This window comes from Siphateles boraxobius, unplaced genomic scaffold (assembly GCF_051911475.1).
Source record: "Siphateles boraxobius isolate OS27281-9 unplaced genomic scaffold, OSU_SipBor_1 20, whole genome shotgun sequence".
NCBI lineage: Eukaryota > Metazoa > Chordata > Actinopteri > Cypriniformes > Leuciscidae > Siphateles > Siphateles boraxobius.
In genome coordinates, this window is record NW_027508811.1 from 12939635 (window position 1) to 12952245 (window position 12611).

Below are 12611 nucleotides of genomic sequence, written 5' to 3' on the forward strand. Positions count from 1 at the left end.
GCAGTAATTTCAATTAAATGACAATGAAAATTACCCATTAATTGTCATTTAAGTGAAATTACTGAACTTAATATACGAGCTTGATAAAAATGATCATTAGAAGAAATTTAGTTCTGGCAGGTCACGTCAGTCAAGCTTGCATCAGCTGACTCTCAGCTGATCCACATCTACCTATAGGATTACGACGCCTATCACATCATCCATATACGTATAGCTCCTTTACTATTATCAGCGAGTATCGCGTTCCTCAGGAGCTAATTACTCTCCTCCATGCCAGTTCCTCCTCTTGTCAGTCGGGATTTGGCATTCTGATTCCCCTTTGAATCCGACTAAATTCTCGAAATTATGTTGTACATTAAAATATTGATATCTGCAATACATTCTTGTTTGTTCTGTTCTGTTTACCCTAAGGGGGTTATTGCTGCTCTCCCTGTTCTTATCCACGTTAGGCTGCATGGATGCGCAGGGAGTTCTTGCCCAGAACAGAACCATACCGCCAATCCAAACTGAATGCTAATTGTCAATCGTATTTGACAATAGTGGTCCTGACAGAAATATATTGCTGAACCTCGCTGAATATAACATTAATTTCTTTCTTACTGACCCCAAACTTTGAAAGGTAGTGCTTATTTAATATTAGTATCGACCAGCCTACTACAGCTAAATCTTATTAATTTCATAGTACTATATGTAAATAGCATAATTTCTTCACAATATTCTTATACAGTAAATTGCAATGGCATTTTACATCATTTATTCCAATAAATTATGCAATCCAATAACATATAATCTAACTACATTGTTATATTAACTGCATAATTTCTGTGCACTCTTTCAGTTCCAATTAACTTTTTGTATTTTGTTGGCATGACAAAACTTTAAAACAGTAATATATCAAGTATGAAAATTAGTACAAAATTAGAATGTTGAACAATAATCTTATTTATTAAAAATGAATAAATTATGAAGCTATCCAGTAATATGTTAAGGTATTAAAAGTAAGTTGCAAAATAAATAACAATGCCAAGAGGCTGTAAAAGCAAAATAAATTATAGCTAGAATAGAAACACACAGGACAGGAGTACTGCATGTGTCTTGTGTTGGTCAGTGGTAGCCCTGCTGATGCATGATAGAAGAGAGGAAGGACAGGAGAAAAACAGAACAGCAGGCAGAGTGAGTGTCTGACATGCCATTACTGCAGACAAGCCCATAACTCACGCTGATAAGTAAAAGCTTCTGATGACATGACCTCAAACAGGCCTTTAAGAGTGAGAGAGGTCGCATGAGTCTAATGAACCTAATGAACTTCATAGATTGCATCACAGATGTAACACATGCACTAATTGCTGTTACTGTAGTTATTTCTCCAACAAAACTGGTTTCACTGATATCACAGCATCCTGAATGAGAGTATTTAAAGCATGTCTGTAAAGGGATAGTTAACCCCAAATTACCCCTAAAATTACTAGAATTAGCCCATGATTTACTCACCCTCAAGCAATAGGTGTATATGACAAACAAAATCGGTGATATATTAAAAAATATCCTGGCTCTTATAATGAAAGTTTTATAATGGCAGTGAATGGAGGATGAGATTTTGAAGCCCCAAAAAAGTGCATCAACCCATCACTAAAGTAATCCAAACGGCTCGGGGTTAATAGAGACCTTCTGAAGCGAAGTGATGCTTTGTGTAAGAAAAATATCCCTATTTATAACTTTAAAAACTAAAATAAATAGCTTTTGGCAGATGTCCTACGCAAGTTGACTTACACGAAAAGAGTAACCCCTGACGCGATGTAGGAGTAGCGTAAGCTTCTTGTGGTTCAAACAAATAGGGCTGGGCAACAAACTCAAGCCCCTCTTCTCTTGTATTAAAATCCTTCGACAATTCTCTAAAAAATGTTCTCGTTTTAGACTTCTAATTTGTGTCTGGTGTTTTGTTTTGCTCTATCTTCTGCTTCCGTGTTTGTCAATACGACAGTTCAAGGGGTCACTCTTTCGCCGTAAATCGATGCATACGGCTGTCTGTCAAAGCTAGTTATATAGTTTATAAAGTTTAAATTATGATATGTTTCTTACACAAACGCATCTCTTCGCTTCAGAAGGCCTTTATTAACCCCCTGGAGCCGTGTGGATTATGTTTAGGGTGGAAGGATGCACTTTTTTGGGCTTCAAAATCTCGTCTCCCATTCACTGCCATTATAAAGCTTGGAAGAGGAAGGACATGTTTAATATAGCTCCTATTGTATTCGTATGAAGAAGAAAGTCATATACATCTTTGTGAACTAATAACCCTCTAAGTGCATATTTCCAATCCACTTTGTTAGTGGAGGTACAGTGTTCTTACCACTAGAGGGCAAATAAACATTTGTGGAAATTTGGTTTTGATAAATGATTTTCTTTTATCTCTTGCTCATATTTAAGATGGAAAATCACCCCTGCATCATATAATCTCATGGATATTAATGCACTTTTGGATTTTTTTATAGTCATGTATATACAAATGCTGTTTTTCACGGCTATAAATTTCATTTAGTCAAAATTTCATTTGCCTTCATGCATAGCCTATATTTTACTATGCATGCTATTAATAATTTACATATGTGGTGATATAAGACTTCCAGTGTAATATAAGAGGTGCATATATGCATTTCCATGTATTCAGTGACTGCATCACATCATTATTGGAAACAAGGCCATGCAGATGTCTATGCATTTATTTGACATCTGCTTGAAACTTTTATGATATTAGTGAGCTGGGATATTATTCAGATATACTTAATGCAGAATGAATTGAATACAGAATGACTGCATAGGCTACTTTTTACTATGTCTGATTATATTGGTTATATTGTGCATATTTATTCAATCAGTTAAACATAATGAAAGGTGTTTATTTGCAGTTCTATTTTTAAATGTACATAATGCAAGAATAAATGAATATAATGATTTTTTTTACTCCATTAGAACAACCTGAGAGACCAAAATTAGTTTCAGAAGGATCTGTTATGTACAGTATCTCTTGGAAAGTCTTTGCTGTGTACCTTTTTGAAAGTAAACATTAGCTTTGTTAGTAACTTCTTGCCTGCTCACCCAACTAATGCTGTACTAAAGATTATTTTCTGTTTTAATTAAAGTATCCCTGCATTAATGTGATAATACCATATTCCAATTGAATCAGAGCTGTTTAGGTCAATTTTTAAAATTTAATTATTTGGTGCAATATATGCCTTTGATTTTAATGGTTATACCTGGCGTGTATATTCTTTAAATAATATGTGCATTATTTTGAATCTCTGTAGCATGTCATGATGATGAATCACTTCGTTGAAAGTGAAGCTATTTGCACCTGTCTGTCTATTCCTGTTTTTGAGCCAGAAATGAAGCTTTATTAAGTTGGGCTGCTGCAAAAACACACAGTGTTTGTTACGATAAGGTATTCAGAAATATTTTATTATTTAAAAACAATTTTTTTTACCATAACGCCACCTATGATTTTTCTCAGTTATTACAATTGGCCTCAAAAGATGCTTAAAGGGTTTGCCATGTATCCTGCAACCTTATAAAGCAAAATGGTTACTGAGAACCAGCTTGTGGGTTACAATCTTATAAAGTTGCCATAGCATTGATGATATTGTAGTGTTTCTTAAATTCAGTGGCATATTTGTTTGCACAAGACGCAAAACAGCCGAAAGAAAGAACAAAAAAAAGCAATAAGATACAAGATGTTCACTTCCACAGGACATACGTTTATTATGAATTTACAGTGGATGCAAATGGAGTGTGCAGCAATGGTTCAGATGTACTTTATACGACAGAACGGCTCAGAATGAGCCTACAGTATGCCAGACATCAATATAACATCCATTTGAACTCTGTCCTCCACAGGATGTATTCTTGCAGTCTTTCTGACAGATGTCCCCTCAGTCTCATGCCCTATTACTCAACAGCATGGGGCTCTTCGGTCTTTATGTTTAAGTGACTTTCCATCATCATTTGGGAAAGTCCTGCTTACTCAGTAGAAGCTTTGTGACATTAGATGGTGAGAGACAGCCATTAAAAAGATGCTGCATATGTTTTGGATGCGTAGATGCCTGCTAGTGAGAATGGGGGCTAGTTGATACTGATTTTGTGGGGTATGTGGCGAAGTGTACCTTCCCTGTGCTTCCATCTGTCACACACTTTGACACTGAGATCTGTCTTAGAGAACGCAAGACAATGAAAGACAATAATTAAACCTTCTTGGGAAGGTTGATACAGCACTGTGTGCTTGTGGGTTGGTGGGGGATTGGGGCTTGACACTTTCATTGTTGTCAGAAATGCAATATCCTGTCAGTGCTATGTGTTGGTGGCCAGTGTTAGCTTTAGATTATATTTTGCAGGGTGTTTGAAAATGTTTATAGACGTTAAGGTTACCATCAATGGCAATTTTACAATGTTATTGTTGTTTTGTATTATTTATGCCACTGAATGTGAGTGGTTCCCTTAAAAAGCAATTCAAGCTACCATTAATACATATATAATCACTGGAGAAAAAAATTATTTATGGATTGTGTCCCTCTTGACAGCAAATAATGTTCCTGAGTTCTCTCTGTTGTGTTGAACAGAACTGTTTAACATGACTATCAAGGTTATGATCTGATCGGTCTGTTATAACACGTTCATTCATTGCTGTTAATGCATAAGTTTATGTTTTTATGATCATATCTCTTTTATCCCTATTTTTATCCAGTCTTTTTTTTTCAAACAGACTGACCCCAAACTTTTGAACGGTTGTTAAAGTAATGTATACTTTTATTCAGCAAGGATAGATAAAATTGATCAAAAGTGACCCTAAAGATATGTATTATGTTACTGTAATGTAACATTTATAATGTCATTGTTATTTTGAACTTTCTGTTCATAAAAGAATCCTGAAAAAAAAATATATCACCGTTTCCACAAAATAATAAACGGTACAACTGTTTTCAACATTTATAATTAAAGAAAATGTCTTTTGAGCAGCAAATCATAATATTAGAATGATTTCTGAAGGATCATGTGACACTGACGACTGGAGTAATGATGCTGACAGTTTTGTCATCACAGGAATACATTTATCAAAAAACATTTATATAGAAAACAGTTATTTTAAATTGTAATAATAATTCCCATCATTGTTTTTACTGTATTTTTGATCAAATAAATATAGCCTTGGTGAGCATAAAAGACTTATTTCTAAAACATTAGAACATCTTACCGACTCTAAACTTTTAAATGGTTGTCAATTTTTAAAGATCATCCATCTCAAGATGCATTTTCTTTTGGTAGATATGCTACCCATGTCTTATTTTTCACAGATCAAGAGAAATCTCCCTTAATTCCTATCATTTATTTTTTTTCTTTCAATGTTATGCAATTTAATTGTTTTAACCAATTATTTTTCATGACTTATTGGGCTTTCTGGCTAGATCATGCATTTGTACAATTTCTTACAATTCCGCCATCTTGTACAAATTCTTACTCCTCCTCATGAGAATTGGTTAGACCTTAATCTCTGTACAGCTGTATTATTGAGGACGCTATACACGTATATTGATATTGCTGAAATTGCTGATCAATCGTGAAGGCTAAATTGCTGCACTCCCCAAACAGTTTTATTTGTGTTTTTTGTTACACTAACATTTTGTCACACTTTTTTTTTTTGCAGCGTCAGCCCTGTAGTTTATTGCGAGGCGGAATGAAGCATTTCACTTCTGGCTTACTTTTCGCATCTCTCAATCTTGGTTCTGGCTCTGGCTATGGAGTCTCGTCAGTCTGTGGCTGGGCCGGCCCGAGCCAAGGAGCATCTTGCAGAGGGTAATCCATCTCCATCACTTAAATGATTATCCCCATTAATCTGGTGTAAACTAATAAAGTCAACTGTGGCACTGCTTGCCTGAACTTCATTAAGTCTTTAGTACGTTTAATATGTCTTAATGTCCTCAGCTCTCCTGCTGCTGCAGATCACCTGGCATGCCGGTCCCCAGAGAGCCGCTTGAGAGATTGAGGCCATTTGTGCCATGTTTTGTTTCCTTTATTTTCCTCGCTCTCGTTTTTCGAGTGATATAGTGTCTGTTGGTATGACATACAAAGAGCTAGACGGAGGAAAGAAGGGTGGGAAAGAGGAGAAAAGAGAATGAGAGGAAGAGAAAGACATCAGTGCAGGAGATTTAATTTGCCCAGCCAGACCTCAGATGGGCCCCCGCAGTCAAGGGTTTAATTTGGCTTATCGCGTTATAAAAGACGACCCGGGCCCTGTAATCAATCATCGGCCTGTCAGTGGGAAAGGCAGTTGTTGTAAGCAAGTATGACTTCCCAACATGAGTCCGTTTTAATTGCTACCCAATTGACTGCTTTGTTGTTTTTTGGGGATGTACTAAAAGTTTGTTCAATTAAAGCCAACAAAAGCAGCTCATCATCATTATTGTTGTCCCCTGCCCTGCCCCCTTCTCTTCCGAGGGGGCTGCTGGCGGTGGTTACGCAGCTATCATGGGTCATGTTGACATGTTGAATGAAGAGTGCGTTTCCCCCGTAAGGCCGACGAGTGGCGCCTGCGCAATGTTAGGACCTGACACTGTTTACTGGGCTGAAGGATGTCAACCTGCCTCTGACCATTACCCAGCTAAAGGGAGCATAACTCTCTCCCAGCTTCTTCTTGACTAAATAAGTGCTATCTCCAATAAATAAAAAGTTAAAGTGCAAGATGAATGCATCTGTATTGCTTATGGATAGACATTTATGTAACCTAATTCATCATGTCACTTTTTTCTCTTTTCCAGGGTTGCAGTATGCAGAGAAAAATCTATTTCCAAGATGTATGGCTGCTGTTTTTGGAAGTGTGTATTATTCAGGAAACAGAATCACAGAGGTATGTTAGAGTTTGAGCCACTGAATGCAAAAGCTCAACATTTCAGAAAGCACCACACATTGATTGTGGGATGGGAAAGAATGATTTTCCATAATCCCACAAGACCCAAGTTAGCACATGTCTACAGCTTTCCATTTTGCTTGGATGGAGTCATCAATATAATGTGCTTGGTTGCTGGCGCTCTGATATTTATGGCTTTCATACTACAGAGTTGAGCCCCTGTGTCTGGTGGAGTCAACATGAATGAGATAAAGCTCAATATGGTATGAAGCTTGAGATGATACTCAGGAGTGTTCACTAGAGAAACTTTGTACCATGAGTCAAAGTAAAACATAAATCAAATTTACTGGCATATAAGAATAGCAACATTCAAGAACTTATTATTTGGGGGGGTTATTTGAACTTTTTTAAAGATGTAACTTAGTTCTAGATTAAGGTTTCCGTAGGAGAGACTAAGAGTATTTGTAACAATTGTCACAAATAAGTCAGTGGGATGAAACATACTCAACACATGCTCAAAGTTCTCTGTTCATGAGACAAAGAAGTGCAATAGCTTCACTTTTTCAACAACAGAAAAAAATAAATTATATATATATATATATATATATATATATATGAATATGTCTTCTAAAGTTTGATGTCTTTATATAACTGTTTTATGTCAAGGTTGATGGTAAAAAAATCATTATCACTGGTTGTTTTCATAAACCATGACACAGTATACAACAAATCATGATCAACTTTGATTATAGAGCCAGATGGAAGAAAATACTTTCTAAATCTCTTTTTGGGCAATGTGGATAAATAAGTCTATTACTAAATGAGCTAAATATAGAGATTTATGAAAATATGCGAGATACGTGAGATTTATGATTCATAATGGAAGACAGCTTCCTTACCGTCCTTTCATGCCCAATTTCATCTACACAGGGCATTTGTATGTTTAAACATTTTTTCTAGACAACTCCATTAACTGTTACCATATAAAAAAGAAAACTGTTCATTAATATTAATAGTATTGTCATGGAAAGTATTTCTTTATTCTGTTAAAATTTGTTAAACTACTGTTAAAGGTACAATTATTTTTGGCACATATAAATGTAGTAGTCTGTGAGTTTCGAAGGAAAGTGTAAAGATTTTTACAGATGCTCCCATTCACCATTATTGACTTCATGAAGTACTCTATGATTGAAACAGTTATTGAAGGTTTAGTCCCCTCTGTTTTGAGTTGTTGTGATAGCCCTCCTTAGATCTACCACCCTGAAAGAGTGCTTGTTTTCTTTTCTCCACCCAATTAGAGATGACCTTTGACCCCTGAGAGTGATGTCTGTCCCACCACGCTGTAAGGCTTAGATAAATGTCTCGTATGCATTTCAGTCTGTTTTCTTTTCTGAGCCGTCTAATAGTCTGCGATTGAACTGTGAAAAATATAAAGACATTCATAATTACTCCTTTGTGCTTTATGATGATATTAGAGCAGAATACATAGATAGACAGAATACATCGCCAAGAATATCAACATTTTTGTTTTTTTAAAGGAATTTTGAAGGAAGGGTCAATGTCAGACTTAAATACGAGGCTGTTTACACAATGTTTTCAACTAAAAACTAAATACTTTTTATGCATTTCGGCCGTTCATTTACACGACAACAGCGTTTTTAGGGCCTGAAATGCAAACTTTTAAATATTAGTTTGAAAGTGGAAGTTTTTGAAAATGGTACCGTTATTGTAAACTACAAGAACGCGAAATTTGTGCAAACGGTGACGTCATTCGTATTACGTGTTCAGTCTATAGATGCATAGTGTTTCTTTACAAAGTGACATCGCCGACTACTGGCCTGGCTTAAACAATACAGGATTTCTAGTCGTTTTCGCTTATCCGTGTGAACGGGAATCGTTTTGACAACATTGTCTATCTGTATGCGAAAAACTTTCGTTGTCGTGTAAACATACCGTCAGTGTATCAGCTGATGCCACATACCTTGCTGTTTGTGAGGGGGATGGGGTATCATGGGAGATGCTAAGCTCTGGCCCACAGCCTCTTTCCGTCAAAGCAGATCATTAGGTGTGAGCTGAAGCCCCCGAGGCCTGTGCAGGCACCAGCTAGTCTGTGGCTGTGTTTCTGGCTTGTAGGTTTGGGCTGGTGGACCTGTTTGTTATGGTGTAGCAAGCTGCATAATTGGGACAAGGGGAGAGGGAACAAGGAGGAAAAGATAAACACAGAAACAGCCTACCTGTTGAAGGCACCGTGTGATGACAGATTATGATGCCTCTGGTTGCCTCTCGTGCTGTGCTGTTGATAATAAAGGAAATTAATGGCATTGTTTGGATAACTCCCTGATCTTTCAACATTTCGATACATATACATGTAGATATTGCAGTCAGGGATTTAATGAAAAAATATTGCCTGCTTTTCCCACAATGTGATCATGAATATATGTATGAATATCTTTAAGTATTCAGAGTAGATGCTGCAGTGTTTGGAATATAATGAAGATAATGAAAAAGAAAAAATTAGGTCACATATAATATGTAACTTTGATTAATGATGCCCTCCCTGCTTATTGTAAAATTGCTGGATTAATATCTATTCTTTTCCCACATGCATTTCCCTCTCCTGTGCTCATTTCTTTATTCTTCCTCCTTTTTAAAAAAACTAATTTTCTACTTGCTCTTCAGCTTTTCTCTATAATGCTGCTTTCTTTCATTTTTCTTTATTTTTTATAAAATATGTTTAAGTATTTAAAGGGATAGCTCACCCAAAAGTGATTATGTTGAAAATATTTGGTCAAATTAAAGTATTTTTGAAGACATTAAATGTAAATATTTTGAAAACTGTTTTATTCAAAACAATGAATGTTACTGGGGTATCAAACAATGAATGATTTTCATTGTAGAAACTAAAACAAATCTTTTCAGAATCTCTTGTGTTCTGTAGAAGAAAGAAATGCATACAGATTTAGAATAACATGAGGGTGAGTAAATAATGACAGAATTTCCATTTATGGGTGAACTATCCCTGTAAGTAGGCTACATTTTCATCTGTTGAGGTAATAATATGAAACAGTTCAAATCATACAAGAGGGAGACATCTGATGTTTTTAAAATCAAAATATGCTTAGTTACTATGGATATTCACTTTGGCAATCTAGCAGCTAATGGTACAGACTGACATCTAGAGAAGAGTTTTTTTTCTTCCGTTTGGTCCGTGGAGCTTGGGAGGGGGAGCAATAGTGTTGATCTCACACGTAATGACCAGTAGCTGGTGGGATGAGTCCATCCATCTCTGTGAAGTAAACAGGTCCCAGCTGGGCTACTGCGTTCAGGATGGAAAAGGGAAGTACGGCCGGCTTCAACAGCCTCCCTTAAATAAAACAGGCGACAGGATGCACCAACACTCAAGAGGACAGACGCACCATCCAGTGACTTCCGCTGTCATGGGTGTCAAGTCCACTATTAGACCACGGAGTGAATCCACATGGTGCCTGCCGTATGAAATGAGACTTCCCATGTGTTTGTGGGAGTGGGGATTCAAACAATAAATCTGTACTCCGATTCAACCTGTGAGCGATCTGTACGCCTCCAGCAATAAGCATTATGAAGGGCTGTGTTTTCTAGTTTGTAAGTTGTGGAGTGTGAAAGTGGTCGAGATAGTTTATATTTTAAGAGACCACATATACAATCTCCAACACAACTTTTGTTGTAATACTAAATGCCACAGTGGCTAAATTGACCTTAATGTTTAATGGTATAGCTTTGCCAAGTTATTACACACACAAATTGCATTATATTGTATTACCAACAACACTTATAATATGCATCCTAAGATCGTGCAGAAATTATTATTGATTAGCGGTGATAATGATTTAATAACCTCATTAAAGAACATTGTTCAGACATATAATATGACATCTTTCATCAAATAATAACAGTCATAACATAACCTTGTTTTGACTTCTTAAATTTGGTGTAGTGGCAAACAACCAGTTTAATAATTTGCCTTATTCACTTGCAAAATGGGTCAACATTAGTCAAGTTATCATCGCATTGCAAAAGCATTTAGTTTCTATCTCGACTGTAGGAAATATTGTAATGATGGGCGATTTGTCAAATAATTCTCCATACTAGGTTTTGACAGACACATTATCCAGTAAAACAAGTCATTAGCATGGGAGACACAACAAGTTAATGGATGTCCTGTCCCTCAGCACCTCAGCAACTGATCTGGACAATTGTTAACTGGTGCTTGGTCATCATTCCAGTTTGCTTTCAGCAGACATATTCTGTCCCACCTTATGCGGATCCTTTCACATTTAAAAGAGACTTTGCTTGCACACTCCCTTGAGGAGCTGACGTGGCTTCATACCATCACTTCAAATCATAGATCAAAAACCCTAGAAACCATATTTAGAGAAAGAAAGCTTTTTGTTGCTTACTTGTTTTAGATGTATTTAAACGTTTTATGGTGTATTGTATATTTTTCATGTGGTTTAAATAATGCATGCTTTTTCCTCGTATTTCCTTTTTAACAATACTGGCCAAAAAAGAAAAAGAAAAAGCCCAGTCCTTTCCCCTTTGACATAATGCAATAAGAAGCTGTATTTGCCAAGTTCATCAATCTATTTCAGAGGTTAAAGACAGTGAACCTGACCTTCTGTCCTCCAAAAATACAAACCCATTTCCATTATCACAGAACTGAGAACTGTAATTCTACAGTGGGCCGAAATGTTGAGGTTCAAATGTCCAATGAATAGCTGCTTAATAGATTTACCTGGCAATTTTAAAGAGGACTGCATAATAGATATGAGATAATTTTGACATCAATGAGTATTTATTTTGGTCATGCTGTTTATAGAGTTATAGCCTTTAGACATTTCAAGATGAACTTCAATATATACAGAAGATATATTTACATAGGCTATCTGTCTCTGTAATTGTATTTATGATACAGCTATAGTGAGCTGATTGAAAAACCAATCTGATGCTGCTACATTTCTGTTTTCATTTTTAGAAGGATGCTGTTGGCAGAATGCAGATACAATATTTTGAATATAGGAAGATTACTTAAATATGAGGTGTAAATGAAGCTTGTTGTCATGTCTTGATGAGAATGCTGCATGAATGTAGATGTACTTGAAGCTGTCAGCAGCAGGGCTGTGCGCTTAGAGATGCAGCTGATGGAAGTGGCGCCAGTGAGCGCCGATGGATCAGATGTCGAGCATTACACAGGTAGACTGACGCACCACAGACAGTTCCAACGTGCTGGTAAATCGGGAAGAAACTAGGCCTCACGTGATGCTGGGGTCTTCTCTGAGGAAGCCAAAATAAAAGGTTCGGTTCATATTATATATATTTTTAAAAAATTATATCAAACCTTTAACACGTTTCAGAACTAAACGAGAACGTTAACAATTTAAGCAAAGAGAGACAACATCAACAAATCACACACCTTTAAAATATAATTCGGAAATTCCTTTAAAATGCAATCTATAATATCTGGTAATTCAAAAACAGAATTGTGACAGACGGCTTAAATTGGATGTAATCATTTCGATTATACATTAATTTGCACCAGAGGAATGAAGTGCATCATAGACGCGCGCAATAAATTACACTTTTCAAGTGGACCTTAATATGTTGATACTAGGCTATAATAATCACATAAATGTATCGTCCCAAAATGACTCAAGCACTTAACTTTTTTTCTTCTTTTTTTATGTAA